Here is an 18668-nt window from a genome sequence, read left to right on the forward strand (position 1 = left end):
ACTTCTTTTATATATTTTATAATATTTTTAGTTTAATTTTAATCATTCTTTCCAAATCACTTTCACATTTACATATTTTCTATATCTTTCCTAACTAAATACCTTCAAATACCAGCCTCTGACTCACCATTTCCCTGCTGATATCACAAATACATTAATGCTGTTAAATTGGCCCTGCAATTTAGCACTTGCCCCCCTTCACGATTGCCCTTCGCCATGCGCCGAACCCTTTCACCTGCACTCAGGTGGCACAACAGGTGTGTCCTTGTCGTAGGGCTCAAAGACATTAGTATGCTGGTGTATGTGTGTTGAAGTCAGGCCCTTCAAGCCGTCAGTCCGTCCGATTGTCACTCTGTCATGCCGTCACTCCGAACGCTTCAGTGCACATTAACACCCAAGTCAAGACATAATTTATAAGCAAATGCAGTTAAGTTTCCTCTGGAGGATCTCGGTTGCCGGCAATTGCGATGTAGTAGTATCTCATCTCCGAGAATCTGCCAAATGCCGCCAAACAAAAAATCAGAGAGCACAAAGAGAGAGAGAGAGAGAGGGAGAGAGAGTGAGTAGCTCCTCTCAGAGAGCGCAACTCTCTTGCTGGAATACCGTATAACACTCTCGGCTTGCCCGTATAACACGAACGATGCTGAAAAGGCATAGCCCTCAAATTATATCCTCGCTGGCGAATTTGCCGTTAGTTTGCGAGCGTTGGTCGTCAGCATCGGACGTGCGTCGTGGCGAATATATTGATGTTAATATATTTTATGGAAAATCGCAGCGGAGCGTGCGGCGTGCGTAAATGATAACGGAATTTTTCTCTTTAACTTAAAACCGGAGAAATCAAACTAAATATAAATTATATCAATTTGGCATTTCGTTTGGGCCCAAGTTTCATTCATTAAAACAATTTGCCCCAGACATGTTAAATACGCACAATAAATACGAGTAACAACAGGGCAAACATAATTAATTATACGCTGGCTGTTAAGTGCGTGGCGTGGCGTGGCGTTAAAATAAAAATCCAAAATTAATTGCATTTCAAGCATTTTTAAATACGCATCGAGTGGCCGCTGTTGTCAATCGCTGGCTGGATTTTCTGCGGTTTTACTGTTTTCGAGAACAAAAACAACAGCAAATAAACGGCAAAACTCTGAATTGAACTTAAGTGGAAGTGTTGTGGAGTGTGGCCAGCGTTTCGGTGGGTCGCTTGTTGTGCGCGCAATTTCCGGTTTCCGTTTCCGCCGGAGCAACGTCCCTGTCCGGCCGACTAGGCACAACATTAATTTGCCAGCGCCAAAAGAGTAATCACAGCTCATACCACCACAAAAAAAAAGAAAAAAAAACCATAATAATAAAAACAAATCCGAGTTTTTTTCCCCCAAGACAGAAAAGTTCTAAATTTCCGTCTAAAGAGTAGACTTAAGTTCCCAAAAAATACAAATTTGAATTTAATATACAAAAACTAAAGTGAATTTTGATCTTCTGGTTGGAAAAGGTGTTACCTACTTAACAGGTTAGTTTGATTTAACTTCTTTTATTAAAGAATTTCTGCTTGGCTTATGTGTCCTGAGATCCCTGAGTGGATTATTTATATCGCGAAATACTTTCGGCATTTAATTTCATGCCCAACGCCCAAAAGTATGCAGCAAGCATATTTCAGGCGTGGCAGGTTGTTGGCACAAGAAACGAAAAGAGGCAAAAACAAAACGAAAACGAAACGGAATGGAATGACAAAAGCTGTGTGTGTGTGCGAGTGTGTGTATGTGTGTTTTGGGTGTGTGAGTGTACAAGACAAGCAATAAAATGGCGAGCGAGCAGCAAGTTTTTGCGCGCCAAAAAGCGTGCAACAACGCGAGTGGCAGCTATGTTTATGTGCCACATAAAACTAGCGCGGCCATGTCGCATTGTTGGCTGAACGGAACAGAAGAAAAGACGGCGACACGGAGAGAAATTATAGAAAGAATACGTAAAAGTTGAAATTTTATGAAAGTTTTGATTAAAATATTTGAAAAAATATATTTTTGACTGAAGAAGAAAAGGCAAAACTATGCGAAATTATATTATAAATCTAAATTTAGAACTATATTTACTTTCTTTACTTTGGAAAAGGATATAAAGAAGTTTATATGAAGACTTAGTTTTATTAATTCCAAAAATAAGTTTAACCCAAAATTCTATTTACCATTTTTTCTGCCTTTTATGGCACATTAAAATGGAAATAGTTATATTTTCTGCATTTTAATGACTCAATTTTTTGATAGTTGGCAAACATAAGAAGTGATTTTTACTGTGCAGAACAGACCAAGGCGTAACCCGGGCGAAAAACCTGGCCTCCAGGCCGTTTTATTTTATGAACTTTTATTATGATATTTGCCTTTACTTCTGCTATGCGTTTTGCACCACTCACCAGTCCTGGCCTTAGTAAACAATAATCATAATAATCGTAATCACAGAGCAGAAAGCAGAAGGCAGAAAGCAGAGACCGTAGGGTAGAGAGGAGAAAGCAGAAAGCATGGCAAACAATGAGCCAAAGTCGCTAGCCTTTTTGTGCTGCCTGTTTTTAGGCGCCGTTTTCGCACGTGTTTGTTCGCACCTAGTCAGGCACTAACACTGGCACAATTGCATTCACATACACAAACGAACACACACACACACACATACACATACATATATACACATAAACTACATAAACTGGCAAAGAGGTCCTATTGTTGTCGTCCTGTCGCACTAAATTGCGCACAATTGAAAGCATACTTTCAGGCGCCCGAGCATTTAGTGTGCAGTTTTGAATGCCCTGCACTCCCGGCTCATCTCTCAACCTTATTTATCGCACTTCTCCTCTTAGAAAATACCCAAAGGACGTCTGCTGTTGGCCTTTTCACATTCTCTTCGGTTTCTTTTTTTTTTTTTTTTCATCTTTTCTTTATTTTTCCCTGTTTTTGGCGCAGTGTGTAAAAGGTTTTTATTATTAAATATGGCAGTGAGCATTAAATATTTCCTCGCTGTCAAGGTTTCAGCTTGAAGATTACCTAAGGGAATGCTTGTTTTTCGTTATATTTTTGGAAACACTTTGGCTCGTGTAAATCCTTAACGCTTTTGTGTGTGTTTCCTTAAGGCTGGGGCCAAAAATTAACTTAAGAGCCTGATAATTGGGATTTTTGAGAAAGTTTCGCTTGCCAAAAATTTCTCAACTTGGCCTAATTGACCTCAATTCAGCTAATCGATAATGCCTGAGCTGCATTCCGGGCCCCTTTGTCTTTGGCCATAATTTCATTAGATTGGCCTAGTCTACCGAAAATGTTTTCTCTCTCTCTCTGTACGCAGGCTTAATTAGATTAATGAAGAATAGGATTAGGTGAAGGGCCCCAGCCAAGCAGCTTAAATCAATTGTTCTTAGATATTTTCTTTATTTCCCTCCTCTCTTACTCTCTTAAAGACGTTCCCTTTTGGGGGCTTTCTTGTTTTCGGAGGGGCCATGGGGGGGCAAACCGCAGAAAGTCGCAAAGTCGTCGGCCTGAGTCCTCATTATGCGTCGCTTAGCTGCCATTTGCCAGAAATGGCCTCCAAGAAAATAAGAAAATTTCCATGCTTAAAGGAAAAGTCGACTGGACGTGACACACAACAAATTCACAGCTATTTTCCCAGCCACCCTCGGCACGCATTTTATATTTTCAAATTAATTCCAGGGAATTTTCTTTACTCCAGGCAACTTTGGTTTCGTTTTGACATAATCTATTATAAGAGCTCATAATAATTTTTGTAAAGTTTTGGGTTGGGGGTGGTCATGCTTTTAATTGTGGGCGTGTCGGGACTTAATGAGATCGCTTGAAACCCCCAAAAAACAATTTAAATGTTCGCCCAGGGAGTGATTCCAAAAAAGAAAGAAAATAATAATTAATATTTGCATGTGGCAAATAGGACTTATGGTCTTAAGTTGCCAGAATCTTTGAGCATTTCGCAAATGTACGCCAATACGTCAGGCTTAATAAATCAACGGGCATTTTAGCAAAAAGTTACCTTCCAAATCTCACTGGTTTGTGGTCCTTCCAAACACACATACAAACTCATAGCTTCTGACAGTGACTTATTATAGCCTTTACGTATATTCTTGTGTATGGTTCGTCATAAATTTCATAAAACAAGAACTCCAAAAGCTTTCCGTTTGTCTCGGCTAACAGGCTAGGGCGTGGGTCAAAGATTGTGAAAGTTGACAAAACTTTTAAATTTCAACCAAAAGTCAAACACTCACGCGTGCCGCAACATCAACAGATTATGTATGCTTACACATGTATGCTTAAAGCAGAGCTTAAGAATTATGTAATATGCTAAAAAGCAAAGGAATTTGAATTTATGTTTCCTTTCTCTTAAAGTATGGCATTTTTTAAGCTAGAATTTCCTTATAAAACGAACTGCAAATTTAATAAATCTTTCCAATCACAAGTGCATAAATTTTCGGTTACCCAGCACATCTATAAATTTGTTCATGCTTTAAACTTATTCTGCATATATTTCGTATATATATATTCCATATATTTGAATATTGTTATCCCCATTCGTTCCATCTCGACCGCATTCATGCATATTCCCATTTTGCACCCTCTCTTTAGTAACATGTCCATAAATTTTTCGCAATTTTTCAGAATTATTTTTTTTTGATATATATATATATACATATAGATTTCTAAATATTTGCTTTGCAATATTTTTCAATATTTTGCTAACGAAAACTAAGTCTATTGTTTGGCATATTTTGGCAATTTCAGTTGTTGAACTGAAGTTTAGCATCCCAGCAGCCCATGGCTGGCCCCTTAATGCTTTTAGCTAAAATTTTGGCCAGTTTGGGTGCCAAAAAATGCAAATTTAAAATGCGTTGGCATGTCAAAAATCCACACAGGAGGGTGCACAAAAACGGATGGGGTGAAGAAAATCGATAAACGAGACATATGAGTGTGTGTGGCTGTGTGTTAGTATATCCTAGTATCTGAGTATCTCAGTATCTATGAGTATGTGTGTTTGTGTGTGTGGGGTAAGCTTTTAGTATCTTTTGCAATGCAACTGCCATATACGAAATTTGGCAAACTCACAATGCCAGCGAAGTGGGGTATGAAAAGAGATAGAGCCAAAGCGCGCCAGAGAGAGAGAGTGTAAAGAGCGATAAAAGAGAGCCAGCAACAAATAGCTTAATAGGAAATAGCATAAAAGCATCCTCCCATCAGCCACCTCTGACCGACCGACCGACCGACCACCCACCGCCAAAAACTCCCATTTTACCCTCAAGGAAAAAAGCAGAGCAGAAAGAAAATCTTTGCACGTATCGCACTCAAAAAATCAGTAAACGCATTGGCATCTCCTTCAAGACATTGTTATTGTTGTTCCTGTCTGCAAGGGTTGACTCATAGGGTTAAAGGGAGGAGCAGCTGTGGTAGGGGGTTAAAGGAGCTGGAGCAGGAGCAGGAGCAGGAGCTAGAGCTGAGGGTTAATGCTGAGGATGCTTTAGCTTATCGGATAGCGTTTCGTAGCCATCGTTGTCGTTGTCGTCGTCTCCGAATATTTGGCATTAGTCAAATGCAAATTTTTATAGCTGCCTGTCTGTTTACTTGAAGCGCCGATAAGCCCGCGCATAAGCATATATACCAAATGGATTCGGGATGTGCCGAGATGGTTACTAGGGTGTGGGTATCGGGGCATGGGTTCCAATGGCAAGCTTACTCACTCTGTTCCTCTGCAAAGAAAGTCACTAAAAATTCTTTGAATTTCCAATAACATCAAGCCGGCAAATATGTTCAACTTTAGTCTGACAGTTGGCAAAGAGTTTAAGCCAAAACCAACATAAACTTATTATGCAACAGCAAATAGGAAATGTGGAAAAGTTATTAGATTTATAATTTTAATAATATTTTTATTATATTTATTTAGGCTTACGAAGTTCTTAGCTGTAAAAATGCAAGGAAAAACTTAGTTTTAGCCAAATATTTTAACCCTATCTGCTGCTTATCAGCTACCATTGGTTATTTTTCGGCTTAAAATATTTCTAATCAAGCTTAAATCCTTGTATTCCGCCAGCTTAAAAAATATATTTATGCCCATGAAAGGTATTTCATAAAAGCCCCTGAAAAAGCAATGCAATTTTTTGTCAAAGGCTATTTAAATTAGCCACGGCAAGTGAAATTTACGCCATGGATTATATAATACCAGTATTATTATTAAATAATATTTATTTGCGTTTTTAATTTCATAATCTTTTTAGTTTATTTAGCTTGGCTAAAATCGATTTGCGAGTTGGAAACAGCCTGCGATGGGGGCCAAATAATTTTTAAAGCTCGAACTTTAATAAACGAACAGCCGGCGCAACGACCTTAACCAGCAGCAACAACATTACCGCCTAACGGAAGCATTTCCCCTCCCCCCAAATCGCCCAGTAACCCACACAACAACACTCAGCCAAGCAGACACACACATACAGCGAACGCGTATCTTTACACTCTGCGCCTGGAAGTAGGCAATAAGCAACGTGTTTATGTATGTGATACAAACATTTTAGCGTATTTTTATTACACATACACAGGCTGGTCGAGTCTGTGTGTGTGTGTGTGTGTGTGTGCCGACAAGCTCATTGCTGAATTTATGAAAATTTTGTAAGCGAGGGTGAGATGAAAAACATTAGCACCCAATACAGTTTAATGCGTGCGTGTCAGACCTTCAGTCGGTGCTCCTTTTTCGGGGGGCGAGCTTCCCAGCGGATGTATATCCTGTCTGTCGGGAGTCCCAGCTGTGGGTTTGTGGCACGGACTACCGTTACCAACCCAAAAACCCCAACCACTTTTGGCCTCAATGCCACTGCCACTGCCACTGCCAATGCCAATTTGCGGCTTAACATCTTTGAATTATTGAGGCGCGCGGCGAGGTCGCAGCCTCTGGGTTCGAGAGTTCTCCACTAACGACCGCTCTTGGCTTTGGGCTTTTGGCCAAATTAAAATTTTATCAAAATGAAATTTGCGGCTTTCGTGTATTTAGTTTAGTTTGAAAATTTCCAAAGTGATTTCACTGCCGCTGTTTCCTGGCTGCGAACGAAAATTTCCGGGCGCGTTGAGGAATAAGGGAACCCAGAGATGGGCAGCGGTTTTCTGATAAATATTTCATATATTTTGCGGTATATGTTTCGGGGGCCCCGCCCCCCCCAGAGAATTGCGAAGAGAAAAGTTGGCAAGTGAAATATGAAAGGCATAGTTTGATTAATTTAAAATTACTCGTTGAAAGTCTCATTGAGGGGAAACGTCAGTTTTGATTGATTTAAATAAAAATCAAGGATGATTGAGCGAATTTTCATTACTGGTTGAGGCTTAAAATACTTTTTAAGGATACAAAATAAGCAGTTAAGAATGAAAGTTTTTCTCTAACTGAAACTCAATTCTATTCCTTATACCCTAAGCCAACATTTATGACATCTTGCCGGGTCAGTGTTATTATGGAAAAACCAGAACCATTAATAAAATCAATTTGTTTTTTTTTTTTGGGTGCCTTGCGCCAGGCTGTACGGAATCTTCCTAAGCTGGGAGTTTCTTAGGGAAAGAACGTTGGGGAATATAAAAGCTTCGGTGACATATTTTCTTATAATCTGCACTTTTATTGTCTTATCTCTTCCTCTCTCCCTCTGTGTGACCTTTCTACCATTCTCTTATAGCAAGCTCTAGCTTGCCTACCATTCTCCCTTCTTCCGGCTTTTGTGTTTACATTACACTTTAACTAAGCCGTCGAAAATTATGCAATAAACTTTACTTTTACGTGTCCCCACAGCCACTTGTACGCTATCTGTCTCTTTCGTTCAGTCGCCAGCCATCTCTTTCTGTCAGTCTTGGTCGGTATCTTTTCCATCTCTTTCTACTCTTACATTTATTTATTTACTTGGCTGTTTTGTCCTGCTGCTTTTTTTCCACCGCACTTATCCTTGCGATTTTTGATGTTCGCGCATTGTAGCTCGTTAGGTGGGTGGCTGCCTGGGTGGTAGGTACTAACGGTTGGGGGCGTTGCAAATCTTATTTGATGATGCCACGGCAAATACTTTAATTTATGCAGTAATCCTATTACAATAACAGCGGCAACGGCACCAACAACAACACCAACAGAATGAACAATGAGCAGGCCAAAGGACGAAGGACACGCAGGAAGATTGGCAGCCATAAAAAAAAAACAATAGCAACAACAATGCATTTATTTCGGTCTTGTTGTTGAGCGATTTTCCTTCTCGTTTTATTTCTTTGCTCTTTCTGATTCCTTTTTTTTTGTAGGTTTTTATTTTTATTTTGTTTTCATTTCGTGGGCCAGAAAAATCAAGCGAACCTATATATCCCGCCCTTAGCCCCCCTACTTTTCCGCCTTCTTTCCCATCGAAAGTAACTCATTTGCATTTTCCTTCCTGCTCCTCGTCTTAGCGGCAATTCAATTTATTTTAATTTCTGCTTTTAACACAAAAAATTACCAATTCAATTTTATGACTTTATTCTTCTCTCCCAGCCACGTGGCGCATTTCTCAGAGCCAACTTCGCAGTGAACGGGGGAAAGCTAAGGAGGAACCATAGGAAAAACGTAGTGGAAAATCCAGAGATAGATCTGTACTTGCTTGACACCAAATCGAAATGAAATCTTTGGAGTCTGGCAAAGGGGGGGAGCTAGCAACGTGCGACAGTTTTTCCCTTGGCTATTTATATAGATGACTATATCTGCCAACTTGTTTGCGCATTTTTGCACTGTGTCTTAGTTTTGCATATGCAAACAGCTTAGGCTCTGCGAAGGGATGTCTTGTTTCGCAAAAAATGCAAATGAGTTTATAAATAAATGTTTCCCAAAGACTCCGGCAAACGGTGAACATCTTTCAGCGAAATCCTCAAGGGTGATGGTGGTCTCCCCTGGTTTGGCAGTGTTTTCTGAGCCGATTTAATTGTATTTTTGAAAAGTGTTAATGGATAAGGGATGGCTAATCGGTTAATTTGATGGTTAAAGGGAAAATGTTAGCAAGTAGGAGAGTTAAGCAGTATTTTTTCTATATTTATTCACTTCATTTATTGCCCTTTCATCCCAAGAAACAATTTGATTTTCCTTTTTGGGCAAAACTCGATACCGCAATAAATTGTAAAGTCATTTGGCAACCCAGTTTCATGGCCTTGGCCATTCGAAGATTTCAACCAATTTCGGTCGCATGTCACCAACTAAGTAAATTTCATTGGCTTAGCATTAGTTTTCCCCCTTTGGCGTTTTCTCTTTTTCCTCTGCTGCGTCTGCCATAAAAAGCAGATTGAGCCAGAGAGCCTGGCCATTTTCCACAGATTTTGTGTCGCATAAAAATCGCAATCGACGAAAGCGTTGGCTGTATCTTTAGCTTGCCACTATATATGTATATATATCTGTATCCATGGCCCAGCCATTTAACGTTCAGATAAAATTTACATTTTAACCAAGGCAAGCTCAAAGGCAGGTGGTGGACAGGGGTGAGAAGGCGGACCGGGATCATTTAGAGACCAAAGCTGAAATTGGTTTTCGCTATTCGCAAGCTCATGGTATTTACTCTAAATAAGGAGTATTAAGGGGTATGATGGGAGTTTGTTTTGGTATGAAGAAAGCTGATGAAAATTTTAGATTTTTGTTAATTAATAAAAATGTTTTAGAAAAGGTTTATAAAGTTAATAATTTTGAACAGAAATCTACAGAAATCTCCATGGAAATTGAAAATAAAATGAAAATAAGTCTAAAACCCTTTTGTTTTTCGACACTCAACCATCAAACTTCCTCTGTAAGGATAAAGATGTCTTTAATATCCTTAAAAACGAATATTAATCCGATAGTATATATAGCAATAATTTTTAAAATAAACTCAAACTAGGGTATTAATCACTGCGACTAGAAAGAACTCCCCCCCTTTGAGTTTGTTTTTCGGTTTGTTGGCAGAAATTTTCTTTGGCTTTCTGTCGCTCTTTGTGGGACAAAAGCGAGCGCGTCTGGACCGCGTGTGGCTGAGTTTTGTTTGTGTTTTGCTCCCTGACCGCCTTTGGGCATATTCAATTTTCTTTATTATACATATTTCTCTCTCCTTGTTTTGGCCTTTTTTTTGGGGAAAAGCCCGCCCAAGTCCATACCCAAACCAAAACTGCGGGTTGGGAAATACTCCAGGCGAGCTTTCAATTTTTATGACTTCTGGTTCATTTTTACTGCGTTGGCGGTCCCAGTGTCTCGTGTTACCCCGATAAACGCTGCAAGTTTCCCGGCCATTTGCCCCTTTCCACTTTTCCCTTGAGCTCTTTTGATGCTGTTTTATGCCGCGCCATGCGTTTTTTGTTGCGTCTTCAATGAAATGTTTATTGCTCTGTACTTTTATTCCCGATCTACTTCCCCTCTCCCTTCCACCTCCCCACCCTTCTGCTATTGATTGAATGGCGAAGTCCTTTAGGATTCGTATCATTCTTGTCCCCTTGTCCTCTCCCCTGGCTGATTGTTGATGTCGTCTCCAATGTTGCCACGTGTTTTTTATTTTTTTGTGTGCTGAAAAGGAGCCGCGTTTAGGGCAAGTCTGACATCTGAGAGTTCAGGTGGATTGGAGGTCTATTCAGGTTTCATTTATAACGTCACTGATTGACTGTTTTGTCAGTTCGTTGCTGTGATGTGCCTTCTTTATGGGAAACTCATTAGCCCTTCGGATTCTTTCTATATAGCTTAGGGGATATTAAGTCCCTTACTTGCCTTACTTTCTTCTCCCTTCGATTTAATTTGTTTTTAATTTTATGCAATCATCTCCTGCACACTGGCATTGTTTGCTTTGGGATTTTCTAATTTGCCAAAGTGTAGTTCTTCGCCTTCAATTGAGATGGTTATTTATTTTTGAATTTCTGTTCATATTGTTTTTAAACATTTCGGCTACTCCCTTGGCACTTCTCTCGCTCTCTCTCTGTGTGCCAAAATGCAAATTGTAAATAAAACACTAAAACGTATTTTGCACTTGCCACATTGTTTTTTGAGTTTGTGCCCCAAAAGGGGGATTACACTGAGGGTTGTTAAGGGGTTTTCCTGTTTTCGAGATTTTGAAAAATGTTAGAAAGAAGTTCTTTAAAATGTTACTTAATCTGTGTGGAAAAAACTAAATAAAATCAGAAAAATGTAGGCAGTCTTATTGACTTTTAAATAGATTTCTTAGGCATTAAACTTTTAGAATGACATTTATTTTTAATAATATTTATAAGCTCATAACTGTGATAAAAAAGTAATAAATTTTGTAAATTCCCAAACTTTTTTTACCCACTGTGCCTAAATCTATCTAAATAAGACAGAAAGTTGGCTTTGTTTTCCACTTTTGAGGCAACACTTTGCCTCAGTATCGGCCATCTCTGCTGCTTACCCTAAAATTGCACTTTATCTGATGTTGAATAAAAACAGAGCTTTAATATTTGTTCTTAATTAAATTCGAGTTCTCTCGACCGAAAAGCCAAGCTAGAACAAGAATAAATACAAAAAAAAAAATAAATAAAGAGAGAAGAGAAGAAGGGAATACGACTAGGAAATATCTTGCCAAAAGCTGCCATTTGGTCTAACGAAGTTGGTGGGAGTGGGAGTGGGCAGTGGGGAGCGGTCTCTATGGTCTCTATGGTAAAAACCCACTTAATCCAATTTAAGAATGCAACCACTTGAGTGCATACAAACTCAGACACAAACTCCTATATACACACATGTTAGCCGAAGCTGCTAAAATTCACTCTTTTCTGGCTTAAAGTATGCAAAGTTTGCCGCTCTTGCGGTTCTTCCTATCACTGCTAAGCCATAAAATCTACGGCCATTGCCAATTTGTTTAACTGAAAAAAAAACAAAAAAAAAGCCAAAAAAAAAAAAAGTAAATGCAATGACAAACAAAATAAAAAAGCAAATTACTCTTGTAAAATATTAGCAGCCAGTGAAAATAGGGCCGTTTATTTTATGCGTGCGTATGTGATGGTCGGAAAGGGGGGGAGGGGAGGGTTGCTCTTTTCTTTTCCCCATTTTCCACTCATAAATTAGAGGCAATTTCTTTCCTGTTTTTATATTTTTCCTGTTTAGCCCAGAAATGCTCAGATAATGTATGTGTGTATATATTTTGCATGTTACTTTTTCCCCACCCCCCCCAAAACCCCTGCTACCACCCTGCTGCCTGGGAAATCTTATCAGCAAGGGATGCCCAGCGCACACCCGCTGGTTTCATTGTTTGGTAAGGGATCTCTTGGCTGAAATTTATATATTAGGTCATTAGGTTTTGTAATAATTTGTTTTGGGGGGCCACATGTAAAGCGGGTCTGAGTAGTTGTTGCTTATTGGCATCATTGTTAGGTCAACTTAATGGGCCAATTGGGGGAGGTGGGATGGTATATACATACATATATCCTTACCCCCAGCGACCTATTAAGAGGAAATTCCGTTTTAATTAAGTCTCCGTAGGGCTTGTAACCGAAAATAGGCATACTGCATTTTTAATGCCTGATTCGGCTCAATTAGCAATCTAGCCCGAAACTATGCAACACAACTTGGGCCATGCATTTTTGATAAGCGGCCCAGTAGTTAGCTAAACAATTTTCCAATTAAATCATTTCGGGGGCGCCAGAAAGTATGCCCTAACTATTTTGCGCCAAACATTCGATAGTCCTTCGCCTTCCGCCACCGCCTCCTCAGCATAAAACTAAACTTAATTAAGTTCGTTGCGTTGAATTGGAATTGGAAGGCAAATTGAATTTTCAACTTTGACTCCGATTTTTGTTTTCTCTCTACGGATTGTTTGGTTTTCGGTTTAGGCTGTAGCTGTAGTTTCTGGTTCTGGTTAATTCGCATGCTAATCCTCCTCAAAGTGGGCAATAAAATTGGGCCAACTGATGTCCATGTCCTGGTTTCTCTAGATCCGGATTCGGGGTCTGTTTTCTATTTTCTGCCAGTCTCAGCACAAAATTTGTGCCGAGCGGAAATGTCTCAGTTTCGGTGCGTAATTTTCCAGCATCCCCATACACCCCCTCCCCAACGCACTCATACTACATGCTTTGTATATGTGTGAGTGTCTCTTCCTTTTACTATTTACGTTCACATGTCCGTGAGCACATGACCTCCATATAAAATAAATTACTTTAGTTATCTAAATGCTGTACATGTGTGTGGGTATGAGAGTGTTTCTCAGTCTCTATCTGTGTGTGCGTGTGTGTGTGTGTGTGCGCACGCGTCTGTCTGTGTGCAGCTACGCCCTCTATTTCGCTTTCTTGCTCCCTTCACCTCCCCCTCACGCTTTATTCGTGGGTTCTTAATTTTTTTTTCCTCTTGGCACAATCGCTGGTTATACCCTTAGAAGTTATGGTATGTTGGCTATAAGAAGGTCTTAACTTCATCTTCATCTTCATCTTCTTGAAGACTATCAGGGATATTTTAGATATAAAATCCACAAAATTCTCTTTAAACCCAAGTTTATAACCAACCTTATAGATGGATTATGTTTCTAAAGAAAGATCAACCTTATTCCGAAATTTTTCTAAAATATTTTAAATTTTCTTAAGTTGAGAATCCCATTTATATGCTAAAAACTATATATAAAATGCGTTATTTAATTTCCAAAATAATATACTAATAACTGTAAACTTTAATGGCCCTAATGACAAGCTTTCCTTTCCTTATTTTTTGATCTAACAAACTAAACATCCTCTCTCTACCCCTTAAGTACGACTAAGAGCATCCGAAATTCCCCAATAACCCACACAACTTTCTCCATTTCTTGTACTTTCTGTTCGTCCTTCGTCGTGCTGGTCGTCTTTTTTGCTTTTAGCCAAACAAATGATAACAATAAATTACACTCTCGAGATTTGGACGAGCTTAAGTATGAAGTGCAGCCAGTCGATGTCGATGCGCTGGTCCAAAATAATGAAGGCAACATGACCGGGTGCTGGTTGCTGGTAAGAGAGAGAAAGAAAGAGAGAGGGGGGAGACAAGGACGAGATGGTTTCGGTGTGGGTGTGGCAGATTCGGGTTTCGTTAGATGCCACATCAAGTGGCAAACGCACTTGGGGGATTTTTTGCCTTTTCACTTCCTTTGCCAACCTTCGTTCTGTATTTTTTTTTTTTTGCTCTTCTGTTGGGCAGCAAAAATAAATGTTCTAATTTAGCGACTCAATTTGTGTAGTAAATTTATCAAAGGGCGGCCAGCCATTGTGTGAGTGCTTGTGATAAGGCCACGCCCACTCTTGGGCCATATTCTCACACATAGACACTGGTCGTGTTACATTTCAGTTGCCATTTATAAACACGACTGTCGTTTACCTGCTGCTGGAGTGTGTATGTATGTTGGCTATTTGTATATTAATTTTTGGTCTGTTGCGGTCAGCAGGTGATAAATCTACTCAGGTGATAATAAGTGCCATTGGCAGCGATTTGTTTAGTTTTTATTGCATACTCCAAGGCGTTTCGGGTGTGGCAAGCTACTTAAGTGCGAAAGCCATAATGTTAGCCTGATTAAATGGGTCCTGGGCAATAATAATGAGACATGAGAGGGAAGGAAACAATAAGGAGATCACATAAAACGAAACGAAACGAGTGTATATCTTCAATCTTATGGCCGAGTGCGGAAAACTCTTAACCCACTTAAGCGCCAGCTGAGAGCAGTTTGGTAAAAGTTTGAAGAAAACCGGCAAGCTTAGCGCCATAAAGAAGGCTTTAAAATAAACCCACTAAATGTGGCAAATATCAACACAGGCACCCAAAGTTTATACCGAAAAACTTCACCGACCAATATGAATGCGCCGCCGACTCATATAAAAAAGAAAAAGTGAAAAACATAATGAAAATATAAATATAAGCTGGAAAATGAGAAAATGAGGTGCCCAGCTACTGGAAACACAGCGCTCAACAAGTGCACTTTGCCGCTGCTTAGCGCCTATTTGGCCGACTTTAAACATTTTTATGGCATTTTTTTTTACGGTCATAAAAAAGCGAAACACAAAGCAATCTCCTCATCCCCCCACCCCCACCACCAACCGACTGGCCTCAATAAAAGTTTTGTTTTGTGCGTTAATATTATTACGACATTACGACAGAAGCACTTTAGCCAGATGACCACGTCGACTGCACCTCAAGTTGAGCTTCATTATGCGGCCGCCTTGCCGAGTCTTGCCCAGAACTAAGCTGTAGTTTCCTCTTTTTAACCACTAACGCAGGTCCTTAACTGTTTTTTTTCCTGCATTCTAAACACTTCAAAAAAGGCTTTGTAGTTGCAGGGATTCCATTGAGATTTTTGTGTAAACATAAATTTTAGTTAAATATATTTTAGTTTACTTTTCCAGCAGTTTTTCTGTTCAAAAAGCAAATCAGATTCAAAGGCCTTAAACCTTCATCCTTTTAAACTTTTTAAAACGGTTTCCCTTTATAAGTTTGTTAAGTTCTGATTGCCTGTTAAAACCTCTGGGTAATGAACCTATATTTTGTGGTAATCTATGAAGTGGAAATGCACTGTGCCACGCACCACCCAGCCACCCACCGATAGGAGAGTCGAATTTTCCTGTTTCACACACTATTAGGAATGCCCCAAAGTGCCATAATTTTTTATCCGCTACCACTGATTTGCGCAGCGGCTCGTAAACTTGGCCAAGCTAATAAACTCCGGCATGGAGCCGCAACTATCTGGGTCAGCCGAAAGAAGCTGTAGAGCCTTGTAAAAGCTGGATCTCTCTATATGGATGTTGGATGTGTTTTTGGGCTGCTTTAGTGGCGCCCAGTTTCCGGGCGTTTCATTGTTCGCGCATATCAATGGGCAAAAGGGGAGGGGGAAAAGCGCAGAAGGAAAACGCATTTTCAACTCATTGTTTCTGCTTGCATTCCTCTTGATTTTTCCGCCGTGGATAAAATATTATTTTTATTTGCTCGGCTGAGCACATCTGCAGCATCAGCGGTCGTCGAAAATGGAGGAAACTGCTGACTTCACCTTGATGCATGCGCTTTTCATTGCAATCCACAGACACACATACACACTCTCACACACACATCTATATACATGCCCGTAATTTCCCCTTTACTTTTCTCTACGTCTTTCCTTTTTTTCTCCTTTTTGGCAACGTTGGCAAAACATTTCCCCCAACTGCCAACGAAATCAATATGCTTTCGTCGCCAGTTCTTGGCAAGTTAGCAAACTGCCACAGTTGCAGCCACCGCTTTTCTCCACACATTTTACCCGCTTTTCCGACCTACTTGCTGCTGCCACCGCTGCTGCTGAAGCGAATTTTCTTGTCATATTTTCAATTTGTGTCGCTTCGCATTGGTTGGGCAACAACGGGAAAACGGTTGTAGGTGTCGGGATTCTCGGCTGCTTTATGGCCCCGGTTGACAATTGCAATAAAAATGTTGCCAGGGATTATAACAAGCGTATAATGTCATGGCATGCCCCCCCCCCATTTCCCTTCGCTTTTCCGCCCCCTCTTTCCCCAAAAACGTCGAGGTCAGTGGGCGAGAATGCAGCATCGAGTTTCACCTGCTTTTCCTTCACCACTCTCGCTCTGTTTCGGCTTTTCTTTCCCGCTTTGCCATGTCATGTGCAAAATGTCAATTGTGCTTAAGGGCAAAGGTATTTGATTTCAGTTTTAGTGTTTGTATGGGGCATGAATCTCGGTCCTCTCACTCTCACTCTCTCTATCTCTCTCTCTGTCTGCCTTCCTTTTGGACATTGTTAAGCGTTGATGCATGAGATTTGTGTTGGCCTGGCCCAAGCACGAAAAGTATCTTACGGATGCCGGGATTTTTGAGGGGTTGAGAGTTCGGGATTAACATTTCTGTTTACCCAAAGCAAATTGTGTATTTTTAGAGCATGTTTGAGCTGAGAAAAGCAAACACGGCTTACTTCTGAGGGGAACTTCGGGCAGACTTTGTTATTAATTAAACATGTGCTGTGTTAAATTAGCTAATGAAGTTTAAGGAAAATGATTAAAGGCCTGCAACATCTGTTGGGAAGTTTTTAAGATTGGTGAGGGATTGCTTTTTGATTTTTTATATTTAAAAAAGTTTCTGAGGAGAAGTATTTTTGTTTAATTATTAGATTAACTGTGTTTTTTAGTTAAGAGGAATCTTCTTAATCATTGAAAAAATGTTGAAACATTGACAAAAATGTGGAAAGTGAAGGCTGTATTAATGTATTTTAAGTTTTAACAAGAGGAATAGTTATAGTCGAGTGCCGCGACTATATGATACCCGTTACTGTTTTACACAATTTTAAAATATTCATTTTGCTAGTGGAAATTACCCAAGCGCCACCTATTGACGGAGAAAGCATGTCGACTAACTGATAGTGGCAGTGACCTCAAGAATCTTCATGGTTAATCTCAACTTTGTATCTGTTATAGTTCCTAAGATCTCAGCGTTCATACGGACGGACGGACGGACGGACGGACGGACGGACTGACGGACGGACGGACGGACATGGCTCAATCGACTTCGCTATTGATACTGATCAAGAATATGTATACTTTATAGGGTCGGAACGCTTCCTTCTATCTGTTACATACTTTTCAACGAATCTAGTTTACCCTTTTACTCTACGAGTAACGGGTATAAAAATGGTACTATGGAAACGTAGGAGCCTTCCCGTTTTTTCACATATTTTATCACTTAATTAATATTTTCCTTTGACATTTTCCTTCCTAAAAACTAACTTCCAAAAGCTTTTCGTTTAAAATAGGTTTATATCCTTTGAAATAAATGTACTTCCTAAAGCGGCTCCTTTCTAACCAATCCCAACCCAATTTCCCAGCATTGACAGCGAAAAATCAACCGGCCGATAATAAACAGCTCATAGCTAAATGAACTTTTTTTTTTTTTATTTGGCGGCTGGCAAATGAGGGAAAATTCCAAGAGCTTTTCGTTTAGGCCAAATGAAGGCCGCTTGTATATCCCGGCAATGAACAGCAGCGAAAAATGCTAGAAAAAAAATCTAACAAGCCACGCACAAAATTAGAAACGTGCGTGGAGCACAGACCGCAGGGGATGTTGGCGGGGTAAAGGGGTGTTTGGGGGGTATACGACGGACAAACGGACAAACGGACAGACAGACAACTGAGCGCCATGTTTAGCCCGGCCAATACAATTACGATGGCCATAACCCTTTCGGCGTGTAATACGCACGTAGTGACCAACCACTCGCCCCAAAGCCCGCTGACCACTCTCCGCCTGTCCGCATTTTCCCCTTTTTCTAGCCAACCTCCCCCTCCCCCCTGTTTTTCCACCCATTTGACAACACACACGCCCCTCCCACCCCACCAAACACACACAATACGTGGTCAAATAAATTGACGCCAGCGACGACGCACCACAAAATTCAATTACACGTACAACTCTTGTATTGCTGTTCCTGTTTTCTATTTTTTCCCTTTTTTTTTTTTTGGATTTTAACCAGCGAATATTGAGTCCGGCATTTGACGCCACCAATCTGGGGGGGATTCATGATTTTGATTTTGATTTTCCCCTTTTTGGTTGCCACCAAAATCTCAAGTTGAGCTTGCAACTTCAAGTCAACTCAACTTAACCCATCGATGAGGGGCGCATTGACCCCGGTAATGGGATTATGGCGAAAGCAGTTTTAGCCAACTTCTGTTTCGCCATCCTGTTTGTTTGTGAGTGTGTGTGTGTGTACAGCATTTGGACTTTGTTTGGCC

At 40.2% G+C, this 18668-nt stretch overlaps 1 protein-coding gene across 1 annotated transcript in view; it reads left to right on the forward strand.

Annotated features, from left to right (window-relative positions):
* Positions 1 to 684: 684 nt before the first annotated feature.
* LOC108106442 (irregular chiasm C-roughest protein) overlaps positions 685 to 18668 on the forward strand; it is a 125552-nt gene continuing 107568 nt past the window's right edge. The window contains exon 1 of the mRNA XM_017213475.2: positions 685 to 1510. The gene's annotated coding sequence lies outside the window, so the exon portion shown is untranslated. The remainder of the gene's footprint in view (positions 1511 to 18668) is intronic.

The sequence above is a fragment of the Drosophila eugracilis genome, unplaced genomic scaffold, assembly GCF_018153835.1.
Source record: "Drosophila eugracilis isolate 14026-0451.02 unplaced genomic scaffold, ASM1815383v1 contig_1765, whole genome shotgun sequence".
NCBI classification, from domain to species: Eukaryota; Metazoa; Arthropoda; class Insecta; order Diptera; family Drosophilidae; genus Drosophila; species Drosophila eugracilis.